Source organism: Triticum urartu, chromosome 3A (assembly GCF_056163025.1).
Source record: "Triticum urartu cultivar PI428250 chromosome 3A, HENAU_Tu73, whole genome shotgun sequence".
NCBI classification, from domain to species: Eukaryota; Viridiplantae; Streptophyta; class Magnoliopsida; order Poales; family Poaceae; genus Triticum; species Triticum urartu.
Genome location: NC_141875.1, coordinates 402,036,242 through 402,045,155, shown reverse-complemented (window position 1 = coordinate 402,045,155; position 8,914 = coordinate 402,036,242).

Below are 8,914 nucleotides of genomic sequence, written 5' to 3'. Positions count from 1 at the left end.
CCTCGATTCGAGAGGTCTTTTCCTCGTGTCGGGTTTTACGACACTAGTTGCGGTTGTAGAGGCGGTAGTACCATACCAGGAGCGGTAGTACCACCCCTACCACCACGGTAGTACCGCGTTTGGGGCCTTTCCCTACTAGTCTCCTCAGCGCGGCAGTACCGCTAGCTGGCGCGGCAGTACCGCTGTCCTGGCGGTAGCACCGCCCCCTCTCAGCGGTAGTACCGCCCTGTGCGGGGCTGGTTGGTGGGGGGCAATGGTTGGTTTGTTGCCCCCACTATAAAAGGGAGTCCCCTTCTTCTCTTTCACCTACCTCTTCCTCCCCCAAGCTCCATTTATTGCTCAAGCTCCATTAAATGCTCCAAGCTCCATTTTCGCCCGATCTATCTCCCTAGCCAATCAAACTTGTTGATTTGCTCGGGAGTGGTTGAGAAGGCATCGATCTACACTTCCACCAAGGGATTTTCGATTCCCCCACTCATCCCTAGCGGATCTTGTTACTCTTGGGTGTTTGAGCACCCTAGACGGTTGAGGTCACCATGGAGCCATAGTCCATTGTGGTGAAGCTTCGTGGTCTTGTTGGGAGCCTCCGATTAAGTTGTGGAGGTTGCCCCAACCTTGTTTGTAAAGGTTCGGTCGCCGCCTTCAAGGGCACCAATAGTGGAATCATGGCATCTCGCATTGTGTGAGGGCGTGAGGAGAATACGGTGGCCCTAGTGGCTTCTTGGGGAGCATTGTGCCTCCACACCGCTCTAACGGAGACGTACTTCCCCTCAAAAGGAAGGAACTTCGGTAACACATCCTCGTCTTCACCGGATCCACTCTTGGTTATCTCTTACCTTTACTTGTGCAAGCACTTTAGTGTTTCTTCCCTTGTTTGCTTGTATGCTTGTTGTTATTGCGTCATATAGGTTGCTCACCTAGTTGCACATCTAGACAACCTACTTTGATACAAAGTTTAATTTGGTAAAGAAAAGTAAAAATTGGTAGTTGCCTATTCACCCCCCTCTAGTCCACCATATCGATCCTTTCACTAAGGCTCAATATATGGAGACATAGCATGCCAACGGGCCAAGGTATGTCAAAGCATACCCTCCATATGGTAGTTTGACTGCTTTTCCAATCGAATGTTAACATATAGCTCATATAGTTGTTGCGTACCAAGATTCTACACGTAGCACAACTATATTCTTTCGACAAACGTTCAAATTTCATTAAAACTAATTGTGTCCTTGGTACAATAAAGTTGCAACCATGTTTGATCAAGACTCAGCAAAAATTGCAAGATGTCCTTCTTGGATATTTTGCAACAAAAAAAATATATCATGTGTTTCCCCAAATCAGCATATACAAAGGAGAAGTTGTACAAAATTCCTTTCCAAGTTATTATTAGGTGAAGAACTTTAAGCCTCAGTGTGACAATGTAACAACCACGATGCTGCTATATCTCCCACGTGTCGGAGCACGACTTAGAGGCATAACCGCATAGTAGGCATGTCGCAAGAGGGGTAATCTTTACACATCCCATGTACTAAATAAAAAAGGGATAAAGAGTTGGCTTACAATCACCACTTCACACAATACATAAAATAGCATTACACCATCCAGAATACAATCAAGGTCCGACTACAGAACCAAAATAAAGACAACCCCAAATGCATAAGATCCCTGATCGCCCCAACTGGGCTCCACTACTGATCGAAAGGAAACAAAACAACACAACGAACACGATCTTCATCGATCTCCCACCTGAGCTGGGTTGCTCACCTGCACTGGTATCAACGGCACCTGCAACTGGTTTTGGAAGTAATCTGTGAGTCACGGGGACTCAGCAATCTCACACCCTCGCGATCAAGACTATTTAAGCTTATGGGTAGGAAAAGGTAGCGAGGTGGAGCTGCAGCAAGCACTACACATATATGGTGGCTAACATACGTAAATAAGAGCGAGAAGAGAAGCAAAGCATGGTCGTGAACTAGAAGTAATAAGAAGTGATCCTGAAACTACTTACGTTCAAGCATAACACAAGAAACGTGTTCACTTCCCGGACTCCGTCGGAAAGAGACCATCATGACTACACACACGGTTGATTCATTTTAATTAAGTTAAGTTTCAAGTTCTCTACAACCGGACATTAACAAATTCCCATCTGCCCATAACCGCGGGCACGGCTTTTGAAAGTTCAAAACCCTGCAGGGGTGTCCCAACTTAGCCCATCACAAGCTCTCACGATCAACGAAGGATATTCCTTCTCCCAGAAAGACCCGATCAGACTCGGAATCCCGGTTACAAGACATTTCGACAATGGTAAAACAAGACCAGCAAAGCCGCCCGATGTGCCGACATCCTGATAGGAGCTGCACATATCTCGTTCTCAGGGCAACACCGGATTGTCCAAGATTCCGGTAGGCCAGCCCAGAGTTGCCCCTGGTGGTCACCGACTGCTGACACGTTCAGACCAACACTTAGACAAGCACTGCCCCGGGGGGGAGGTTAAAATAAAGATGACCCTTGAGTCTGCAGAACCCAAGGGAAAAAGGCTAGGTGGCAAATGGTAAAACCAAGGTTGGGCCTTGCTGGAGGAGTTTTATTCAAAGCGAACTGTCAAGGGGTTCCCATAACACCCAACCACGTAAGGAACGCAAAATCAAGGAACATAACATCGGTATGGCGGAAATTAGGGCGGCAAGAGTGGAACAAAACACCAGGCATAAGGCCGAGCCTTCCATCCTTTACCAAGTATATAGATGCATTAATTAAAATAAGAGATATTGTGATATCCCAACAAATATCCATGTTCCAACATGGAACAAACTCCATCTTCACCTGCAACTAACAACGCTATAAGAGGGGCTGAGCAAAGCGGTAACATAGCCAAACAACGGTTTGCTAGGAAAGGTGGGTTACAGTCTTGACATGGCGATATGGGAGGCATGATAAAGCGAGTGGTAGGTATCGTGACATAGCAAAAGAGCTAGCAACTAGCAAGCAAAGATAGAAGTGATTTCGAGGGTATGGTCATCTTGCCTGCAAAGTTCTCCGAGTAGACGAAAGCTCGATCCTCGTAAGCATACTCAACGGGTTCCTCGATCACGAACTCGTTTCCCGTCTCTACCCAAGGCAAGAACACAAGCAAAGGAAAAGAACAATCAACCACAGTGCAATGCGCAAGCAACATGATGCAAAACATGGCATGATATGCGGGATGTGATATGCAATGCATATGCGTGCTCTAGAAGGAAAAGATTTAACTAGGCCTCAACTTGGCAAACCAAGAGTGCCGCTGGAAAGATGAGTTGATTTCGGTCGAAATCAATATAAAGATCACCGGAATCGGATGCACGGTTTGCAAATGGCAAGCAAAACAATAATGGCACAATTCTGCGATTAATAGCACGATGCCATCTAGAATGCAACAAGGAACTAAGCTACTGCACTCCAACATAGCAACAAAGCACATGGCAGTGATCTACTCAAGATTCTTGACAAAAGATGAATACCGAGCTAAGGCTAAATCACACAATAGCAGGTTCAAACAAGCATGGCAAAAGGGCAAAAGATATCAGCATCACAGACTTAGTGTAAATACTAACATGTCAGGAATTAACATCAGGAAGCAATATTAGAGCAAGATAACAACATGCTATAGGATCTGAACATAGCAAACAAAGGCATGTCATGAATCTAATCAAAGCATATAACAAAAGTCCCTTACTGACCATAAGCCAAAAGGGCACAACAAATATGATGGCACCCATGTAAACATAGCAAGTTTCGTCAACAAATTCAGACTTAGCAGAAAACTGGACATGGCATAAACACAATTATGAAGGCATGTTTGCGAGCTCGATGCACTCAACACAAGGCATTGCATGACAAGCTAAGCATACTAACAGCAAGAAGACATGTTCAAGAAGCTAACCATGGCAAGAACCATCTGATAGCATGCATGGATCAACTACAACAACCATGGCAAAATTGATTAACATGTAAACAATCTGCCAGGAACATTTTATAGCAAAAGTATAGCAAGATTGAGTCATGCTAGGGCACTACATAAATGCAAACAAGGACATGGATGAATAGAGCATAACAATATCTCAAAATCATCCTTACTGGACATACTCAAAAGAAGTATGGATCACACTGTAGCAACATGAATACATGGCATAAAAATAACAGCAGAGCAATGACTTAGTGAAATTCTAAGTCCCTAAAATCAGCAATATCATGAGAGCTACTTTGCATGCTTGTGCTAGTCACCACATTGATCACAAAAATACATGGCATACACCCCTGTAAAGATGGCATGGCATAGCCCAAAACACATTTAGAGTTCATTACCATATGCAGCACACAATAATCATGGCAAAAATGACAAATGCTCATAAACTGATAAGAAACAGGAACTAACATTTTATAGCACTCTTGCAACAGACATTTGGGCATCAGGATGGACTCAAACAAGCATGGTGCAATGGAATGAAATGAGGAGCACATCCAGATGAACAATTTGACATATCATGCGCATGAAATGGAGCTACGATGATGAAGTTATGTTGCGATGAACATGGCTCCAGAATGTTAGAAAACAGGGACTTAGCGGAAGTCTCACCCCGCGAAATCAGGACGGAGCCATTCGGGATGGAGCGGAACAGCGCGGCCGAGGCCGTTTGGATCGGGGGCTAAGGCGATCTGGGACGGCGGCGTCCCGGCATCGAGGTCGAGGTGGACCCGGCGGCCAGGGGTCGCCGCCACATCGGCGGGAAGCGGAGGACGGCCCAGATCGGGGCGGAGGACGGCGGGCGGCGGTGTGAGCGAGGCGGCGCGGGCTTGCCGGAGCGCTGCGGCGGCGGTAGGCGAAGGCGGCGGTGGGCGCCCGGCGGTGGAGGCGACGCGGCGAGGGAGACGCGGGAGCGGGCGCGGGCCAGCGGTGCGGCCGGATGGGCCCCGCAGGCATGATCCGGGCCTGGCGGGCCTGGCGCGGTGGGAGGAGAGAGAAGGCAACGTGGCGGCGGTGGATTCCTCGGGGACGGCGGCGCGGACATGTTCGGCGGCGCGAAGGGAGGTGGAAGTTAGGGTTTGCATCGCGAATTTCGGAGGGGGAGGTGTTTTTATATGTAGAGGGAGCTAGGAGAGTTCAAATGAGGTGTGGTTTTCGGCCACGCGATCGTGATCGAACGACCAAGAGGATGGATGGGGTTTGGATGGGTTATTGGGCCACTTTGAAGGGGTGTTGGGCTTCAACACACACGAGGCCTTCACAGTTCCTTGGTTAACCGTTGGAGTATCAAACGGACTCCAAATGGCACGAAACTTGACAGGCGGTCTACCGGTGGTAAACCAAGGCCGCTTGGCAAATCTCCATCTAATCCGAGAATGTTTAACACCGGCACACGAAAAGAGGAAAAAGGGGGGCACCGGATGACATAGGAGTGCCGGAATGCAAAACGGACAACGGGGAAAATGCTCGGATGCATGAGACGAACACGTATGCAAATACGATGCACATGATGTCATGATATGAAATGCATGACACGCAAACAAATGACAAGGCAACAACAGTGAATAACTGGAAGACACCTGGCGCAACGGTCTCGGGGCATTACAACACTCCACCACCACGAGAGGATCTTGTCCCGAGATCTAGGATGGCACCGGAGGGAAAACAGAAGAGGAAGATGAGAGGTAAAATTAAGTTGCTTCTTTGACAAACGAGTGAACCAAAGATCCTTGAAAAGTTGAACAACTTGAAAGGAATAATACCACGGAGGTGATCGAAGTTGAAAAACACTCCGTTAGGAACAAGGAACAAGGAAGAACAAATTCGGGCAGCACTTCGGTTGGAAATGGAGGGTAAGAATATGAGCTTTGCAATATGAAAGCACTTGGATGAGACTCCGGTTAGAAAAGGAATGATAGCCACAACACTCCGGTTAAAACAAGATAGCGAAGGAATAAGAATGATATATTTTGGGCATCGCTCCGACTGTAAATGGAAGGAATTGAACATGATCTTGACAAACAAGATGATGGGTTGAAGAGAGCAACATCACAATGCCTCCGGAACAAAAGAATAGAAGTTGGATCGTTGGAAAGGAAAGAGTTGAGAAGAAAATGACATCTTCTACCACAATAGAATTTGAGAAGCATCCTTAGAAAGAAGTATTGAACGGAGTTGTTGGAAAATCAACAACGAAAACAATAAGCTGCTTGTGGGCTTATGAAAACATCTCAAAACTTAAGGTGAAATTCTGCCACTAACGAAAACAAGATTGGATTGATAAGAACAAGGAGACGAGAAACTTATTTCACCGGGAGGATAAATGAAGAACTTGGGTCATTTATAAGCACCATAGATAGCAACAATCCTTAGGGAAGGCTTTAGGTGAAATATAACCCAAGATAATTCCAAAGAAGAGATTGATGGATAGCAAAGGATCTCATGAGCGAATTGAAAATGATGTGTTTAAAATATGTCATTACAGACAACTTGTGAATCATGAAACATGAAGGAAGCTGTCAAAACGACATAACACCATTCCAAAAGATAAGATAGAGAGAATAGCACTTCAGAATGCAAGATGAAGAATACTTGAGCTCCTTTGAAAAGAATCTCGATGAACACTTCGAGAAGGAATTAAATCCTTGATGAACCATCATGTAGAGCCTCCATGAAGAACTCCGATAATCAAAAGGATGACAAAAAGAAAGAGAAGTTGAGAATATAAGGTGAAGCCTTGGAATGATTAGATGGAGCTTTGCGATGAGATAATGCGGAAAACATGGAACTCCAGAAAAGAAAAGATGAAAACAATTGAAATAGAGAATTTGATGAACCTCCGGAATAAGGAATTGAATTTACTCGATGAAACAAGAATAAGAATTACATTATGCTTATCCTTCACCAATTTAGATTGATGACAAGCAACGGATTTGGCATACTACTTATTCTCGTAGAAAGGATTAAGATAGATATAGTGCCAACTTGAGAAGGTCTTCAACGATCCACCGGTAGGATTTAGAAACAATGAATGAATTGATATGATAACCAAGGAAGAGAGATCTTGAACGAACCACCGTAAGAATTGAAAATGAACAAAGAAAAGATAAAGGAACACCGGGAAGAATTATGAAATGAACGAAGATACTTGAGAGAATTTAGATGCAAGTGAATGAAGAGATACCGAGCTGATTAGAGAATACTTGAATGATGCACCGGTAAGATTTGGAGAACGAGAGCTGAAAGCTGAGAATGAATAAACTCGAAATGATGGTCTTCGGAGAATCAAACTGAAAAGATTCCTGAATTGCTCCGGATGAGTGAAAATGATTCTCACAATCGAAAACAATTATGAGAGGATGGCATCGAGCTAGAACCATGAATCTTGAAGAGAATGGAGCAAGATTATGGAGGAAAAACTCTTCTTCGGTCTGCAAAATCCGAGAATGACGACGAGAAACACCACCAAGAATTGTTGAGGCACTACAGAATTAAAATTGGAAAGGTTGAACCAACGATGAAAAGAATTTGAAAGATCTTGGTGAAAGACATATGACTGATGATAATTCATTCTTATGTCAACTTTGAAAGAATTTGAGGCTAGCTCCGGGAAAAGTAGAAGAGTCAAGTAAGATCCTGGGAAAAAGACCTGTGAGTTAGGGCCCACTCAAAAGAAACACCATTGAGCGATTTAAAAGATAGATTGCGCCGGTTGAGTTAAATGTTTGAATAAGATAACAACCTCGAGATAGGTTTGAACGGATCTTGAATGAAAAGACGAGCCTTCTGAGATATCTTCAGCACTCCCGGACACATGAATAGCGAAAAGTGAATGATTATGAGGTGCACCGGTATGAGAAGGTATTTGAAACGAGGAAAAGGGATATGATCAACACCAAAAGCTTGAATTGAATACACCGGAGAAGAAAAAAGAATGACCAATGCTGAACTTGAAGCTCCGTTAGAATCTTCCTGAGAATCACCAGATACGAACATTGAAAGGAAAGAATGAAGAGACTTCACAAGAATAAAATGGATACTTGATTAAGAGATCTAAGTCCTTGAAGAAAAAGGGATGGGAGGGCGGGAAAACAAAGGCAACTTGGGACGGATGAAACAAACACCTTTGAGAAGAACTGATAATTGATCTTGCGGATGTTGAAATGATCAGATCCACTTGAAGAGAGACACATCGGTTCAGAAGAAATTGAGAAGGCAAACTCAGATCAAGAAGGATTAGTATTCACATAGAAGTGTGAGAACACCGCTGAGGAAAGGTATGGAATCAACACTTGACATTGAAGCAACTCGAATACCACAACTCAAAACAAAACAAAGGATTGGCTTGCAGAAAGGATTGGCGTGAGCGAGGCGGCGCGGGGATCCCGGCGCCGGCGAGGTGCGGCGCCAGGCGGTGAAGGCGCGGGCTCGCCGGAGCGCTGCGGTGGCGGTGGGCGAAGGCGGCGGCGGGCGGCCGACGGTGGAGGCGACGCGGCGAGGGAGACGCGGGAGCGGGCGCGGGCCAGCGGTGCGGCCGGATGGGCCCCGCAGGCATGATCCAGGCCCGGCGGGCCTGCGCGGTGGGAGGAGAGAGAAGGCGACGTGGCGGCGGTGGATTCATCGGGGACGGCGGCGCGAAGGGAGGTGGAAGTTAGGGTTTGCACCGTGAATTTCGGAGGGGGAGGTGTTTTTATAGGTAGAGGGAGGTAGGAGAGTCCAAATGAGGTGCGGTTTTCGGCCACGCGATCATGATCGAATGACCAAGAGGATGGAGGGGGTTTGGATGGGTTATTGGGCCACTTTGAAGGGGTGTTGGGCTGCAACACACACGAGGCCTTCACGGTTCCTCGGTTAACCGTTGGAGTATCAAACGGACTCCAAATGGCACGAAACTTGACAGGCGGTCTACCGGTG